The sequence below is a fragment of the Mesoplodon mirus genome (assembly GCF_964341445.2).
Source record: "Mesoplodon mirus genome assembly, chromosome: 1".
In the NCBI taxonomy this organism is placed as follows: Eukaryota; Metazoa; Chordata; class Mammalia; order Artiodactyla; family Ziphiidae; genus Mesoplodon; species Mesoplodon mirus.
Window position 1 is genome coordinate 100,027,954 of NC_138976.1, and position 18,676 is coordinate 100,046,629.

Genomic DNA, 18,676 nt, shown 5'->3' on the forward strand with positions numbered 1-18,676 from the left:
ACACAGGAAAACCCTATCAGGGCACTGGCTCCAGCGGCAAACAATTCTGAAGTTGGTCAGAGGTGGGGAATCATCTCCCATGCAGCCAGCAGCCCCCCCAACCCCCGCAAGGAGCGTCCTCATTGCAAAGCTGGGGGACCGTGCCGAGGCGTCTGTGAGTCAACGTGAGCCGAGCCCCAGGCCAGCTGCTGCTGAACTGTTCCCACCCTTCCCAGGTAAAACACCTGAATATGTCCAAGGACTTGAAAGCCTAGAGGAAGGGCCGTGGAGCCACAGCAGCGACAGCACGCAGGCCGACTTGGTGCCTGCAGGCCAGCCAGGATGGTCCTGGCCCCGGGCGCTCTTCTGGAAGCTTTCCATTTCCCTGCCTGAGATACTCCTCCTGTCCCGGCCCCCACTGCTTTTTTCCTTCCTCACCTCTGCCCGGGGAGAAATTCCAACGGAAGGTATGGGTGACACATCCTCTTCTTTAGCAGGTGGCAGCCCGGCAACTCCTGCAGAAAGTCCAGCAGAGCCCCACTCACACCGGGCCACCCACAGAGCCGTGGCCCCTCACTCCCTCCCACCAGCACAGCCCCGAGACTGCTGACGGGGCAGAGAATATGGCGTCAGGCACAGCAGCAGGGGCTCTTGCTGCCTGGAGCCGTGTTTATATGGACCTCAACCCAGGCACACCTGGGGAGGGCTGGCCGGCAGGGTCAGGCTGCCCAGGTCAGCCCATCCTCACCCCTCAGGGACTCCCATTGCAGAAAATGGACCTCGCTGAACCGGCCAGGTCCAAGGAACAGGTGTGGGCTCCTGAGAGTCTGGATAGACAAGGGGCTGCAGCTCCGGCTTGTTTTCTAATCCTTTTATCTGGCCCATGAGTGGGAGACAACTTCAAGAAGACCCTCTCCTAATGAGAGGAATCCAGGAGTCAGGGAGAGGAGGGGTGATGGGTGGAGACAGAGGCCTGGTGCCCCGGCTGCGGTGGAAGCCTCTGGAAGACCAGGCAGAGGGAGGCTGCACAGAGTGATGCCCAGGGTCACAGACCTGTCGGAGCTGCTGTTTGTTAGCTCAAGTCCTGCTCTGAGGTGCTCTGTGTCAGCTCTGAGTGACAGGTGATCTGGGCTGCTCTGCAATGAGGGCTACGTGCACGGTACCTGTGTGCCCAGCCCTGCCGGGGTACCTGCCCAGGGCAGCTCCGTATCCTGGGAGGGGCCTGACCACGAGAGCACCATGGGCTGCTGGGGAGGGGGGGCCTGCCCAGGTGAGCTCCATATCCTGGGATTGCCCTGACCACGAGAGCCCCGTGGGCTGCTGGGGACCTGGTAAACGATGTCGGGACAGTCAGTGAAGCCACCGAGGATATACATCCAGTAGTTCCTAATTCCTGCACCCTGCTGGTCATTCTACCATCCACCAGGACACGGTATTCTGTATGAGACTTCAGTGATGCCTTCTTCTCTATTGCATTGGTCCCAGAAAAGCTCTGCTGCCCTAGTAACCAGATTTGGGAATGGAGAAATGCTGCCGCCTTGTGGCCGTTTGCCACAACAGCAGCTTTAAACCCAGTGCTCATGGTCGCTAAATATCCACACTCATTGCAGCCTGTAAACGGCACCTGCCCTGAAAAACAACCCTGGGGTCGAAAATGGACCCAAAACTTCTAAAGAGGGCAACCATGCAAGAGGACAATTTCAAGAGGTTAATTGTACTCTCCGTTTTTTTCTGTTTTTCTGTACCAGAAATTTAAAACGGCCCCTCCGCCACGCCGCGGTACCCGAGGCCTCCGTTGCCCTGCCTGGGCGGGCGGCGGGGCGCTGCCGGGGCGGGCTGGCCGCGGGGATGGCGGTAAGGCGCAAGGACAAGCGAAGCTGGGCCTCAAGAGGCAGCCCGCGGTCCCCGCCCCCGTCTACGGCCATACCACCCTGAACGCGCCCGATCTCGTCTGATCTCGGAAGCTAAGCAGGGTCGGGCCTGGTTAGTACTTGGATGGGAGACCGCCTGGGAATACCGGGTGCTGTAGGCTTTTGGCCTCCCGCTGCGGCTCCGCCTTCTCCTTTAGTCGCCCGCGGCGGTGGCCGCCAGCTCCGCCCCCCGCCGGGCACCGCTGCAGGCCCCACCTCCTCCGCCCCCCCCACCACCACCACAGAGTGCCATAGGGGCCGCTCCATGCGGCCCGAAGGCGGCCCTGGAAAGCAGCAGCACACCCGACGCTCCGGGGGTGGCTGGCCCGGACCCAGACTCCGCCACGGGCCCGGGGGCCGTCCGTGCGGCCCGCGAGCCCCTCCACCTGCACCTGGCCGGCCCCAACGGCGCCCAGCCCCGGCGCCGCCACCTGTCCGCCAGTGTGGCTCTCCGCAGCTCTCTCCGGATAAAGCTGGATAAGGGTCTGGACGCGAAGGAGGGGCAGTGATTCAGCCTATTGCTCTTAGTGCCCCTCCCCCACACTCAGGAGCCCTTTGTGACAAGGCCACAGCTCTGTGATGCAGGCCTGGGGTTCTGCCATCAAGTGAACTCCCAGGGCTCTGTTGCCTGAGGGCGGCAATGCAGTTCAGAAGACGTAGAATCTCTTTTCTTTGAAAAACACTGTTGCTATCTGGCTGAGATCCAGCCCAACTTCCTGGGTGATTGATATCATCCTTGGCTTCCTGTGTGGACTGGGGCTCTTCCTCACGTTACTCCCCTGCTTCCAGAGTAATCCATTCTTAGCACCACCTAGGAAACCTAGAAACATCAGGAAGCATCAAGTAGAGCTGAAGGGGAGGAGCAGGAGTAGGAAGAAAAGTCGATCTTTGAAAGCTTGCAGAGATTGCCTGGAAGAACTGGAGGGGACTCACAACCTGGCTTCACCTCTGCGGAGCTGCCTGGGGAGGCTTCCTGGCAAGGGCAACTTTCATCAGCTCTCATGGCAAGACCCTCCTGGTGAGATGTGCAAAGCAGTGCCTGCTGGAGCCTGTGGAGGATACTGCTTGAAGGGTTGGGAACCCTGCAGGAACACCTCCTGTAGGGTTTCCTTCCTGGTTCAAGACACTCGAGAGGTGCTGGAAGCACATATTACAAGGTTTTGGGTAAAGCACGGGTGGACCCTACCCCTCAAGGTCCTCAAGCCCATCAATCTCTTGAAGTCGACAAAGTTCCAACCCTCCACCACCCTGCGGTTAGCCTCGTCCCCTTCAGCCACCTGTGTATCTGGGTCCCACTCAACAGTCACGTTTGCTGAGTTCCCGGAGAAACCTCCTCAGGCTCATTCAGGAGAGAAGGTGAGAACAGAAGAGTCCATTCCTGCCCTGAAGAGGCCTCTCCTTGTCCCCTCCACTGTGTGTAAGGAAATCCAGAGTGCCCTGGGAGCGATTCCACCTGGTGACTACCATGGGCCCTCAAAGGCTTCTCTGACTGCACAGCAGGGCAGGCCACCTTCTCAGTCCCTCACACTCAGCCTTGTGGGCAGAACCTGGAAGAGTGAGACTGTGGAATGGGTCAAGAGGGACAGCCTAGAGCCAGGTCCAAGTTCAGCAATGGTCAGGAACGAGCCAAGAGAGGAGAGTGGTGGTCAGGCCTCAGGAGACCCCTGCCATAGGGTAACAGTGATAGAGGTGAACTTAGGATCCCAATCTTTGAGAGGTGAAGAGGCCAGGGAGGCTGTGGAGGCCAAGGAGTCTCCTGCTCTTCAACCACAGTCTAGTGTTATCTTGGAAACCAAAGTGTTGACAAAATCCCAAACCACAAATGTACCTATGAGGAGTTTAGAGGTGCCAGGGGCCAGTAAAAGTTTCCTACTACCTAGAATGTCTGTTTTCCAACCTCTAGGTGAGCCATGCCTTAACATGGAGGTTGCTAGTGAGTTTAACTCCAAAGTAAAGGTACAGTCAGACAACCAGCTTCAGGACTTTCCCAAACACAGGTTCCTTGCTGCAGACAACTTGGCTTCTCAGGTGCCTCAGTGCCATCCCCAGAGAGTCCCCACCAGAGACACGTTAGCTTCCCAGGAGCCAAGTGGCCTTATGGAAGGCCAAAGGAGCAACCTAGGGCAGCAGGAGCCCCAAACTTCAAAACTCCAAGACTCATGGAAGAGCCAGAGCAAGATGATTGCCCCTACTTACAAAAGAGAGGACCGTAGGAGGCATAAACCAGGAGAGCACGAAGAGAGGTTTAAAGAACGAGGGAGCCCTCAAGCTGGAAGTATGAGCCGCCCTGCCCAGGTCAGGGGCATAACAGACTCTATTGGGAGCAGATGTCTCCAGCTCATGCCAGAGAAGAAATAGAGCCCTCCAGAAAGCCTCTTCAGAAAAAGGATGAGGCTATTTTTAAAGTGGATTTTCCCCAATAAAAAAGTCAATGGTCGAGATGCTCTGCAAAGAAAAAAAAAAAAAAAAAGCCCATATCAGCCACTGCCCGGAGTCACGGATCAGTCAAATCAGATCAATCTTGAAGAGTGAGACTGCTGAGGGTCAGGCACTCATGACAGCTGTTGGACAGATCGTAGAAGAAAAAAGAGCAATTCACCATGGACTTCATGCCACAGAGTTAAATGAGCACAGAGTGGAATTCCAAGTCCCAGTATGTGGGGGTTTCTGCTACCATAGGCTTACCTCCTACCCAGAGCAAGGGAGAATGATGGGTTCTACAGCCTGCAGTCATAAAGCCACCTCCAAGGGCCAGAGTTGTTCTGTCAGGGAAAGGGAAGTCAGACACCAACATAGTTTGAAAAGTGTAAGGTTTGACGATGAGCAGCTGGGCCTAAGGTGCCTCCCATCCTTGTCCCCCAGGAAGAGTGTGTTTCCAGTTAGTACCTGCCAGTATGGGCCAAGGATTCCAGGTGCCCCAGCCCGCCATCAACACTGTCCAAGGCATTGTCATCTTTGGGGAGGTGTCTTGCCTGGTCGACAGTAAAATCCTTCTTTAGTCTTCCCTTTAGTAGGAAAACATGTCTCCAAGTAAAAATTCAGTCCATGTAGACAAAATGATTTTCTCATTAGCACATCCAAGATATTTAATGTTCCCCAATACATATATATATATATTTTTTTTTTTCTAATAAAAGCATACTGTAATGGCAAAAAAAAAGAAATTTAAAACGGCATGGAAAAATGCTGAACATTAGGAATAATTAAAGCTATGCAAATCCAAATTACAAAAACCTATCTGCTCACACCAGTCAGAATGGCCATCAGCAAGAATTCTGCACAAAGTAAATGCTGAAGGGGTTTTAGAGAAATGCCTACACTTGGTCCAAAGTGGGACATGGTAAGAGCCAGTAATGAAAACAAAAATGAGGTGCCTTGTAAAGGTAAATACTGAGCTACCATTCAATCAAGCATACCCACTGCTGGGCCTATCGCCTGAGGGGATGAGAATCAAAAAAACACAGGCTGGGCTTCACTGGTGGCGCAGTGGTTGAGAGCCCGCCTGCCAATGCAGGGGACACGCATTCATGCTCCGGGTCGGGAAGGTCCCACGTGCCACGGAGCGGCTTGTCCCGTGAGCTAGGGCTGCTGGGCCTGCGCGTCCGGAGCCTGTGCTCTGCAATGGGAGGGTCCACCGCAGTGAGAGGCCCACGTACCGCAAAAAAAAAACAAACAAAACAAACAAAAAACAAAAAAAACACAGGCTGGCAATCCTCCACTCCAGCAATATTTACCATAGCCAACACTTGGAAGCTACGAAAATGTCCATCAACAGAGGAATGCACAAAGAAGAAGTGGTCCCTGTACACAATGGAATATGACTCCAATAAAAAATCTATATAAATACAATTTATAAAACAAACATAATTAAGGAGACATCAGCTCTTGGGGGCACATTCCACTCTAATATTTAACCGAGGAACACCACTGCCCGGATGGTCTGTTTCCCTATTTCCCAGGTTGGGAAAAGCAGAAATGCTGCCGCCCTCTGGCCATTACCTGCAACAGCAGCTTTAAGACCTGTGCTAAGGGTCACTTCATATGCAGCAGTACTGGTGGGCTGTAAATGAAACCTGCCCTCCAAACGTCTTGAGGGAGGTAATGGCCAAAATATTTCTAAATGTCACACACACTTCACGAAGACAATTTGAAGAGGTAAGCTGTACTCACAGTTGAAGAAAAGAAGGACATGCCAGAAAGCTCAATTTCAAGGGATTATGAGACGCATGCAAATCCAGCCACAAAGTGGTATCGGCTCACACTAGTCAGAACACACATCAGCAAAAAAACTACAAACAAAAAATGCTGAAGGTGTTGTGGAGAAGCGCATACCCTCAACTTTAAGCGGGACGTAACCTGGTAAGAGCCACTAATGAGAACAGACTGGAGGTACCTCTACAAGGTAAACATTCCGCTACCATATGATCCAGCAGGCCCACTCCTGGGCCTATAACCTAAGAAGACAGAATTGGAAAGACACAGGCAGGCAAATGTGCATTGCCGCAGCATTACAATAGCCATGACGTGGAAGCAACCAAAAAGCCCATCAACAGATGAGGGGACAAAGAAGAACTGGTACATGTACAGACAGAATATTAGCCAAGGAAGAAAAGGACACCATGCCATTTGCAGCACCGTAGATGAGTCTAGAGGTGATCACGTGACTTGTAGTAAGTCAGAAAGAGAAAGACACGTATCGTATGATATCACTTATAGGTGTTACGTAAAAATTGATACCAGTGAAGATATTTCCACAGAGAAGGGCAATCCCAGATTCATTAAACAAACTTATGGTTCACCAACGGAAAGGTGTGAGGATTGGATACATTACGAGATTGGGGTGAACAGACATATACAAACACAGGTGAAATATATAATCACCAAAGACCTACAGAATACCAAGAGAAGACTACTCAACATTCTGTCATAACGTACATGGGAAAAGGATCCCAGCAAGAACAGACATATGTATATGTGTAAAAGAACCACATCTTGCACACCTGCAACAAGCCAAACATTGTAATCAAACACGCTGTGATAAAATAAAAAATTAAAAAATTAAATTAAAAAAACGAACAAGAAGTAGTGAGACAAACTTAAGGGGCCTTCTCCTGGCACATTCCATTCTAAATTACAACCTAGAGCACGACTCCCATTGAGGCTCTGCTGCCCTAGTAACCAGATTTGGTAAGGGAGAACTGCTGCCCCCTTGTGGCCGTTTCACACAACAGCACCTTTAATCCCAACGCTAATGTCAGTTGATATTCAAAATCATTGCAGGCCTGTAAATGACACCTGCCCTGAAAACAAATCCTGGGGTCATATATCGACCAAAAAATTCAAAAGACGTCCATATTTCAAAACGACACTTTCAAGAGGCATATTTTGTTCTGCATATTTGTTCTGCACATTAGGGTTCTACTTCTTTATCTTTCTTTCTTTCTTTGTTAAAAAAAAACGGGAATGGAAAAAGGCAACCCTCAGAATGGGAGAAAATATTTGCAAACGAATCCACGGACAAAGGTTTAATCTCCAATATATATAACAGCTCATGCAGCTTAATATTAAAAAAAAACAAACAACCCAATACAAAAATGGGCAGAAGATCTAAATAGACGTTTCTTCAAAGAAGACACAGAGATGGCCAAGACGCACATGAAAAGCTGCTCAACATCACTCATCATTAGAGAAATGCACATCAAAACTACAGTGAGGTATCACCTCACACCTGTTAGAATGGGCATCATCAGAAAATGTACAAACAACAAATGCTGGGGAGGGTGTGGACCAAAGGAACCTTCTTCCACTATTGGTGGGAATGTAAATTGATACAGTCACTATGGAGAACAGCATGGAGGTTCCTTAAAAAACTAAAAATAGTATTACCATAGGATCCAGCAATCCCACTTCTGGGCATATAGCCAGAGAAAACCATAAATCAAAAAGACACATTCACCACAATGTTCATTGCAACACTATTTACAATAGCCAGGTAATGGAAGCAACCTAAATGCCCACAGACAGACGAACGGATAATGATGTGGTCCATCTATAAAACGGAATATTACTCAGCCATAAAAAGGAACGAAACTGGGTCATCTGTGGAGACGTCGACGGATCTAGAGACTGTCATACAGAGTGAAGTAAGTCAGAAGGAGAAAAACAAATATTGTATATTAATGCATATATGTGGAACCTAGAAAGATGGTACAGATGACCCGGTTTGCAGGGCAGAAATAGAGACACAGAGGTAGAGAACAAACGTATGGACACCAAGAGGGGGGAAGCCATGGGTTGTTGGTGGTGGGATGAGTCGGGAGATTGGGATTGTCCTGTATACATGTATATGCATAAAATAGATAACTAATAATAATCCTGCTGAATAAAAAAATAAACTTAAATTTCAAAATTTTAAAAAATAAATAAAATTTTAAAATAAAACAGAAAAAAAGTTCTTCCCTTCACACAGATGTATTTATAGGAATGAATTATTTCCATGCTTATATCTATAAATACATAGAAGAGGAATAAAATCTCACTTGAACCAAAAAAGAAAAAAAAAACAGAACCCACCAGTTATACACAGGAAAACCCTATCAGGGCACTGGCTCCAGCGGCAAACAATTCTGAAGTTGGTCAGAGGTGGGGAATCATCTCCCATGCAGCCAGCAGCCCCCCCCAACCCCCACAAGGAGCGTCGTCATTGCAAAGCTGGGGGACCGTGCCGAGGCGTCTGTGAGTCAACGTGAGCCGAGCCCCAGGCCAGCTGCTGCTGAACTGTTCCCACCCTTCCCAGGTAAAACACCTGAATATGTCCAAGGACTTGAAAGCCTAGAGGAAGGGCCGTGGAGCCACAGCAGCGACAGCACGCAGGCCGACTTGGTGCCTGCAGGCCAGCCAGGATGGTCCTGGCCCCGGGCGCTCTTCTGGAAGCTTTTCATTTCCCTGCCTGAGATACTCCTCATGTCCCGGCCCCCACTGCTTTTTTCCTTCCTCACCTCTGCCCGGGGAGAAATTCCAACGGAAGGTATGGGTGACACATCCTCTTCTTTAGCAGGTGGCAGCCCGGCAACTCCTGCAGAAAGTCCAGCAGAGCCCCACTCACACTGGGCCACCCACAGAGCCGTGGCCCCTCACTCCCTCCCACCAGCACAGCCCCGAGACTGCTGACGGGGCAGAGAATATGGCGTCAGGCACAGCTGCAGGGGCTCTTGCTGCCTGGAGCCGTGTTTATATGGACCTCAACCCAGGCACACCTGGGGAGGGCTGGCCGGCAGGGTCAGGCTGCCCAGGTCAGCCCATCCTCACCCCTCAGGGACTCACATTGCAGAAAATGGACCTCGCTGAACCGGCCAGGTCCAAGGAACAGGTGTGGGCTCCTGAGAGTCTGGATAGACAAGGGGCTGCAGCTCCGGCTTGTTTTCTAATCCTTTTATCTGGCCCATGAGTGGGAGACAACTTCAAGAAGACCCTCTCCTAATGAGAGGAACCCAGGAGTCAGGGAGAGGAGGGGTGATGGGTGGAGACAGAGGCCTGGTGCCCCGGCTGCGGTGGAAGCCTCTGGAAGACCAGAGGGAGGCCGCACAGAGTGATGCCCAGGGTCACAGACCTGTCGGAGCTGCTGTTTGTTAGCTCAAGTCCTGCTCTGAGGTGCTCTGTGTCAGCTCTGAGTGACAGGTGATCTGGGCTGCTCTGCAATGAGGGCTACGTGCACGGTACCTGTGTGCCCAGCCCTGCCGGGGTACCTGCCCAGGGCAGCTCCGTATCCTTGGGGGGGCCTGACCACGAGAGCACCATGGGCTGCTGGGTAAGGGGGGCCTGCCCAGGTGAGCTCCATATCCTGGGATTGCCCTGACCACGAGAGCCCCGTGGGCTGCTGGGGACCTGGTAAACGATGTCGGGACAGTCAGTGAAGCCACCGAGGATATACATCCAGTAGTTCCTAATTCCTACACCCTGCTGGTCATTCTACCATCCACCAGGACACGGTATTCTGTATGAGACTTCAGTGATGCCTTCTTCTGTATTGCATTGGTCCCCGAAAAGCTCTGCTGCCCTAGTAACCAGATTTGGGAATGGAGAAATGCTGCCGCCTTGTGGCCGTTTGCCACAACAGCAGCTTTAAACCCAGTGCTCATGGTCGCTAAATATCCACACTCATTGCAGCCTGTAAACGGCACCTGCCCTGAAAAACAACCCAGGGGTCGAAAATGGACCCAAAACTTCTAAAGAGGGCAACCATGCAAGAGGACAATTTCAAGAGGTTAATTGTACTCTCCGTTTTTTTCTGTTTTTCTGTACCAGAAATTTAAAACGGCCCCTCCGCCACGCCCCGGGACCCGAGGCCTCCGTTGCCCTGCCTGGGCGGGCGGCGGGGCGCTGCCGGGGCGGCCTGGCCGCGGGGATGGCGGTAAGGCGCAAGGACAAGCGAAGCTGGGCCTCAGGAGGCAGCCCGCGGTCCCCGCCCCCGTCTACGGCCATACCACCCTGAACGCGCCCGATCTCGTCTGATCTCGGAAGCTAAGCAGGGTCGGGCCTGGTTAGTACTTGGATGGGAGACCGCCTGGGAATACCGGGTGCTGTAGGCTTTTGGCCTCCCGCTGCGGCTCCGCCTTCTCCTTTAGTCGCCCGCGGCGGTGGCCGCCAGCTCCGCCCCCCGCCGGGCACCGCCGCAGGCCCCACCTCCTCCGCCCCCCCCACCACCACCACAAAGCGCCAGAGGGGTCGCTCCATGCGGCCCGAAGGCAGCCCTGGAAAGCAGCAGCACACCCGACGCTCCGGGGGTGGCTGGCCCGGACCCAGACTCCGCCACGGGCCCAGGGGCCGTCCGTGCGGCCCGCGAGCCCCTCCACCTGCACCTGGCCGGCCCCAACGGCGCCCAGCCCCGGCGCCGCCACCTGTCCGCCAGTGTGGCTCTCCGCAGCTCTCTCCGGATAAAGCTGGATAAAGGTCTGGACGCGAAGGAGGGGCAGTGATTCAGCCTATTGCTCTTAGTGCCCCTCCCCCACTCTCAGGAGCCCTTTGTGACAAGGCCACAGCTCTGTGATGCAGGCCTGGGGTTCTGCCATCAAGTGAACTCCCAGGGCTCTGTTGCCTGAGGGCGGCAATGCAGTTCAGAAGACGGAGAATCTCTTTTCTTTGAAAAACACTGTTGCTATCTGGCTGAGATCCAGCCCAACTTCCTGGGTGATTGATATCATCCTTGGCTTCCTGTGTGGACTGGGGCTCTTCCTCACGTTACTCCCCTGCTTCCAGAGTAATCCATTCTTAGCACCACGTAGGAAACCTAGAAACATCAGGAAGCATCAAGTAGAGCTGAAGGGGAGGAGCAGGAGTAGGAAGAAAAGTCGATCTTTGAAAGCTTGCAGAGATTGCCTGGAAGAACTGGAGGGGACTCACAACCTGGCTTCACCTCTGCGGAGCTGCCTGGGGAGGCTTCCTGGCAAGGGCAACTTTCATCAGCTCTCATGGCAAGACCCTCCTGGTGAGATGTGCAAAGCAGTGCCTGCTGGAGCCTGTGGAGGATACTGCTTGAAGGGTTGGGAACCCTGCAGGAACACCTCCTGTAGGGTTTCCTTCCTGGTTCAAGACACTCGAGAGGTGCTGGAAGCACATATTACAAGGTTTTGGGTAAAGCACGGGTGGACCCTACCCCTCAAGCTCCTCAAGCCCATCAATCTCTTGAAGTCGACAAAGTTCCAACCCTCCACCACCCTGCGGTTAGCCTCGTCCCCTTCAGCCACCTGTGTATCTGGGTCCCACTCAACAGTCACGTTTGCTGAGTTCCCGGAGAAACCTCCTCAGGCTCATTCAGGAGAGAAGGTGAGAACAGAAGAGTCCGTTCCTGCCCTGAAGAGGCCTCTCCTTGTCCCCTCCACTGTGTGTAAGGAAATCCAGAGTGCCCTGGGAGCGATTCCACCTGGTGACTACCATGGGCCCTCAAAGGCTTCTCTGACTGCACAGCAGGGCAGGCCACCTTCTCAGTCCCTCACACTCAGCCTTGTGGGCAGAACCTGGAAGAGTGAAACTGTGGAATGGGTCAAGAGGGACAGCCTAGAGCCAGGTCCAAGTTCAGCAATGGTCAGGAACGAGCCAAGAGAGGAGAGTGGTGGTCAGGCCTCAGGAGACACCTGCCATAGGGTAACAGTGATAGAGGTGAACTTAGGATCCCAATCTTTGAGAGGTGAAGAGGCCAGGGAGGCTGTGGAGGCCAAGGAGTCTCCTGCTCTTCAACCACAGTCTAGTGTTATCTTGGAAACCAAAGTGTTGACAAAATCCCAAACCACAAATGTACCTATGAGGAGTTTAGAGGTGCCAGGGGCCAGTAAAAGTTTCCTACTACCTAGAATGTCTGTTTTCCAACCTCTAGGTGAGCCATGCCTTAACATGGAGGTTGCTAGTGAGTTTAACTCCAAAGTACAGGTACAGTCAGACAACCAGCTTCAGGACTTTCCCAAACACAGGTTCCTTGCTGCAGACAACTTGGCTTCTCAGGTGCCTCAGTGCCATCCCCAGAGAGTCCCCACCAGAGACACGTTAGCTTCCCAGGAGCCAAGTGGCCTTATGGAAGGCCAAAGGAGCAACCTAGGGCAGCAGGAGCCCCAAACTTCAAAACTCCAAGACTCATGGAAGAGCCAGAGCAAGATGATTGCCCCTACTTACAAAAGAGAGGACCGTAGGAGGCATAAACCAGGAGAGCACGAAGAGAGGTTTAAAGAACGAGGGACCCCTCAAGCTGGAAGTATGAGCCGCCCTGCCCAGGTCAGGGGCATAACAGACTCTATTGGGAGCAGATGTCTCCAGCTCATGCCAGAGAAGAAATAGAGCCCTCCAGAAAGCCTCTTCAGAAAAAGGATGAGGCTATTTTTAAAGTGGATTTTCCCCAATAAAAAAGTCAATGGTCGAGATGCTCTGCAAAGAAAAAAAAAAAAAAGCCCATATCAGCCACTGCCCGGAGTCCCGGATCAGTCAAATCAGATCAATCTTGAAGAGTGAGACTGCTGAGGGTCAGGCACTCATGACAGCTGTTGGACAGATCGTAGAAGAAAAAAGAGCAATTCACCATGGACTTCATGCCACAGAGTTAAATGAGCACAGAGTGGAATTCCAAGTCCCAGTATGTGGGGGTTTCTGCTACCATAGGCTTACCTCCTACCCAGAGCAAGGGAGAATGATGGGTTCTACAGCCTGCAGTCATAAAGCCACCTCCAAGGGCCAGAGTTGTTCTGTCAGGGAAAGGGAAGTCCGACACCAACATAGTTTGAAAAGTGTAAGGTTTGACGATGAGCAGCTGGGCCTAAGGTGCCTCCCATCCTTGTCCCCCAGGAAGAGTGTGTTTCCAGTTAGTACCTGCCAGTATGGGCCAAGGATTCCAGGTGCCCCAGCCCGCCATCAACACTGTCCAAGGCATTGTCATCTTTGGGGAGGTGTCTTGCCTGGTCGACAGTAAAATCCTTCTTTAGTCTTCCCTTTAGTAGGAAAACATGTCTCCAAGTAAAAATTCAGTCCATGTAGAGAAAATGATTTTCTCATTAGCACATCCAAGATATTTAATGTTCCCCAATACATATATATATTTTTTTTTTCTAATAAAAGCATACTGTAATGGCAAAAAAAAAGAAATTTAAAACGGCATGGAAAAATGCTGAACATTAGGAATAATTAAAGCTATGCAAATCCAAATTACAAAAACCTATCCGCTCACACCAGTCAGAATGGCCATCAGCAAGAATTCTGCACAAAGTAAATGCTGAAGGGGTTTTAGAGAAATGCCTACCCTTGGTCCAAAGTGGGACATGGTAAGAGCCAGTAATGAAAACAAAAATGAGGTGCCTTGTAAAGGTAAATACTGAGCTACCATTCAATCAAGCATACCCACTGCTGGGCCTATCGCCTGAGGGGATGAGAATCAAAAAAACACAGGCTGGGCTTCACTGGTGGCGCAGTGGTTGAGAGCCCGCCTGCCAATGCAGGGGACACGCGTTCATGCTCCGGGTCGGGAAGATCCCACGTGCCGCGGAGCGGCTTGTCCCGTGAGCTAGGGCTGCTGGGCCTGCGCGTCCGGAGCCTGTGCTCTGCAATGGGAGGGTCCACCGCAGTGAGAGGCCCACGTACCGCAAAAAAAAAAAAAAACAAAAAACAAAAAACAAAAAACAAAAAAAAAACACAGGCTAGCAATCCTCCACTCCAGCAATATTTACCATAGCCAACACTTGGAAGCTACGAAAATGTCCATCAACAGAGGAATGCACAAAGAAGAAGTGGTCCCTGTACACAATGGAATATGACTCCAATAAAAAATCTATATAAATACAATTTATAAAACAAACATAATTAAGGAGACATCAGCTCTTGGGGGCACATTCCACTCTAATATTTAACCGAGGAACACCACTGCCCGGATGGTCTGTTTCCCTAGTTCCCAGGTTGGGAAAAGCAGAAATGCTGCCGCCCTCTGGCCATTACCTGCAACAGCAGCTTTAAGACCTGTGCTAAGGGTCACTTCATATGCAGCAGTACTGGTGGGCTGTAAATGAAACCTGCCCTCCAAACGTCTTGAGGGAGGTAATGGCCAAAATATTTCTAAATGTCACACACACTTCACGAAGACAATTTGAAGAGGTAAGCTGTACTCACAGTTGAAGAAAAGAAGGACATGCCAGAAAGCTCAATTTCAAGGGATTATGAGACGCATGCAAATCCAGCCACAAAGTGGTATCGGCTCACACTAGTCAGAACACACATCAGCAAAAAAACTACAAACAAAAAATGCTGAAGGTGTTGTGGAGAAGTGCATACCCTCAACTTTAAGCGGGACGTAACCTGGTAAGAGCCACTAATGAGAACAGACTGGAGGTGCCTCTACAAGGTAAACATTCCGCTACCATATGATCCAGCAGGCCCACTCCTGGGCCTATAACCTAAGAAGACAGAATTGGAAAGACACAGGCAGGCAAATGTGCATTGCCGCAGCATTACAATAGCCATGACGTGGAAGCAACCAAAAAGCCCATCAACAGATGAGGGGACAAAGAAGAACTGGTACATGTACAGACAGAATATTAGCCAAGGAAGAAAAGGACACAATGCCATTTGCAGCACCGTAGATGAGTCTAGAGGTGATCACGTGACTTGTAGTAAGTCAGAAAGAGAAAGACATGTATCGTATGATATCACTTATAGGTGTTACCTAAAAATTGATACCAGTGAAGATATTTCCACAGAGAAGGGCAATCCCAGATTCATTAAACAAACTTATGGTTCACCAACGGAAAGGTGTGAGGATTGGATACATTACGAGATTGGGGTGAACAGACATATACAAACACAGGTGAAATATATAATCACCAAAGACCTACAGAATACCAAGAGAAGACTACTCAACATTCTGTCATAACGTACATGGGAGAAGGATCCCAGCAAGAACAGACATATGTATATGTGTAAAAGAACCACATCTTGCACACCTGCAACAAGCCAAACATTGTAATCAAACACGCTGTGATAAAATAAAAAATAAAAAAATTAAATTAAAAAAACGAACAAGAAGTAGTGAGACAAACTTAAGGGGCCTTCTCCTGGCACATTCCATTCTAAATTACAACCTAGAGCACGACTCCCATTGAGGCTCTGCTGCCCTAGTAACCAGATTTGGTAAGGGATAACTGCTGCCCCCTTGTGGCCGTTTCACACAACAGCACCTTTAATCCCAACGCTAATGTCAGTTGATATTCAAAATCATTGCAGGCCTGTAAATGACACCTGCCCTGAAAACAAATCCTGGGGTCATATATCGACCAAAAAATTCAAAAGACGTCCATATTTCAAAACGACACTTTCAAGAGGCATATTTTGTTCTGCATATTTGTTCTGCACATTAGGGTTCTGCTTCTTTATCTTTCTTTCTTTCTTTGTTAAAAAAAAAACGGGAATGGAAAAAGGCAACCCTCAGAATGGGAGAAAATATTTGCAAACGAATCCACAGACAAAGGTTTAATCTCCAATATATATAACAGCTCATGCAGCTTAATATTAAAAAGAAACAAACAACCCAATACAAAAATGGGCAGAAGATCTAAATAGACGTTTCTTCAAAGAAGACACAGAGATGGCCAAGACGCACATGAAAAGCTGCTCAACATCACTCATCATTAGAGAAATGCACATCAAAACTACAGTGAGGTATCACCTCACACCTGTTAGAATGGGCATCATCAGAAAATGTACAAACAACAAATGCTGGGGAGGGTGTGGACCAAAGGAACCTTCTTCCACTAATGGTGGGAATGTAAATTGATACAGTCACTATGGAGAACAGCATGGAGGTTCCTTAAAAAACTAAAAATAGAATTACCATAGGATCCAGCAATCCCACTTCTGGGCATATAGCCAGAGAAAACCATAAATCAAAAAGACACATTCACCACAATGTTCATTGCAACACTATTTACAATAGCCAGGTAATGGAAGCAACCTAAATGCCCACAGACAGACGAACGGATAATGATGTGGTCCATCTATAAAACGGAATATTACTCAGCCATAAAAAGGAACGAAACTGGGTCATCTGTGGAGACGTCGACGGATCTAGAGACTGTCATACAGAGTGAAGTAAGTCAGAAGGAGAAAAACAAATATTGTATATTAATGCATATATGTGGAACCTAGAAAGATGGTACAGATGACCCGGTTTGCAGGGCAGAAATAGAGACACAGAGGTAGAGAACAAACGTATGGACACCAAGAGGGGGGAAGCCATGGGTTGTTGGTGGTGGGATGAGTCGGGAGATTGGGATTGTCCTGTATACATGTATATGCATAAAATAGATAACTAATAATAATCCTGCTGAATAAAAAAATAAACTTAAATTTCAAAATTTTAAAAAATAAATAAAATTTTAAAATAAAACAGAAAAAAAGTTCTTCCCTTCACACAGATGTATTTATAGGAATGAATTATTTCCATGCTTATATCTATAAATACATAGAAGAGGAATAAAATCTCACTTGAACCAAAAAAGAAAAAAAAAACAGAACCCACCAGTTATACACAGGAAAACCCTATCAGGGCACTGGCTCCAGCGGCAAACAATTCTGAAGTTGGTCAGAGGTGGGGAATCATCTCCCATGCAGCCAGCAGCCCCCCCAACCCCCGCAAGGAGCGTCGTCATTGCAAAGCTGGGGGACCGTGCCGAGGCGTCTGTGAGTCAACGTGAGCCGAGCCCCAGGCCAGCTGCTGCTGAACTGTTCCCACCCTTCCCAGGTAAAACACCTGAATATGTCCAAGGACTTGAAAGCCTAGAGGAAGGGCGGTGGAGCCACAGCAGCGACAGCACGCAGGCCGACTTGGTGCCTGCAGGCCAGCCAGGATGGTCCTGGCCCCAGGCGCTCTTCTGGAAGCTTTCCATTTCCCTGCCTGAGATACTCCTCCTGTCCCGGCCCCCACTGCTTTTTTCCTTCCTCACCTCTGCCCGGGGAGAAATTCCAACGGAAGGTATGGGTGACACATCCTCTTCTTTAGCAGGTGGCAGCCCGGCAACTCCTGCAGAAAGTCCAGCAGAGCCCCACTCACACCGGGCCACCCACAGAGCCGTGGCCCCTCACTCCCTCCCACCAGCACAGCCCCGAGACTGCTGACGGGGCAGAGAATATGGCGGCAGGCACAGCAGCAGGGGCTCTTGCTGCCTGGAGCCGTGTTTATATGGACCTCAACCCAGGCACACCTGGGGAGGGCTGGCCGGCAGGGTCAGGCTGCCCAGGTCAGCCCATCCTCACCCCTCAGGGACTCCCATTGCAGAAAATGGACCTCGCTGAACCGGCCAGGTCCAAGGAACAGGTGTGGGCTCCTGAGAGTCTGGATAGACAAGGGGCTGCAGCTCCGGCTTGTTTTCTAATCCTTTTATCTGGCCCATGAGTGGGAGACAACTTCAAGAAGACCCTCTCCTAATGAGAGGAACCCAGGAGTCAGGGAGAGGAGGGGTGATGGGTGGAGACAGAGGCCTGGTGCCCCGGCTGCGGTGGAAGCCTCTGGAAGACCAGGCAGAGGGAGGCCGCACAGAGTGATGCCCAGGGTCACAGACCTGTCGGAGCTGCTGTTTGTTAGCTCAAGTCCTGCTCTGAGGTGCTCTGTGTCAGCTCTGAGTGACAGGTGATCTGGGCTGCTCTGCAATGAGGGCTACGTGCACGGTACCTGTGTGCCCAGCCCTGCCGGGGTACCTGCCCAGGGCAGCTCCGTATCCTGGGAGGGGCCTGACCACGAGAGCACCATGGGCTGCTGGGGAGGGGGGGCCTGCCCAGGTGAGCTCCATATCCTGGGATTGCCCTGACCACGAGAGCCCCGTGGGCTGCTGGGGACCTGGTAAACGATGTCGGGACAGTCAGTGAAGCCACCGAGGATATACATCCAGTAGTTCCTAATTCCTGCACCCTGCTGGTCATTCTACCATCCACCAGGACACGGTATTCTGTATGAGACTTCAGTGATGCTTTCTTCTGTATTGCATTGGTCCCCGAAAAGCTCTGCTGCCCTAGTAACCAGATTTGGGAATGGAGAAATGCTGCCGCCTTGTGGCCGTTTGCCACAACAGCAGCTTTAAACCCAGTGCTCATGGTCGCTAAATATCCACACTCATTGCAGCCTGTAAACGGCACCTGCCCTGAAAAACAACCCTGGGGTCGAAAATGGACCCAAAACTTCTAAAGAGGGAAACCATGCAAGAGGACAATTTCAAGAGGTTAATTGTACTCTCCGTTTTTTTCTGTTTTTCTGTACCAGAAATTTAAAACGG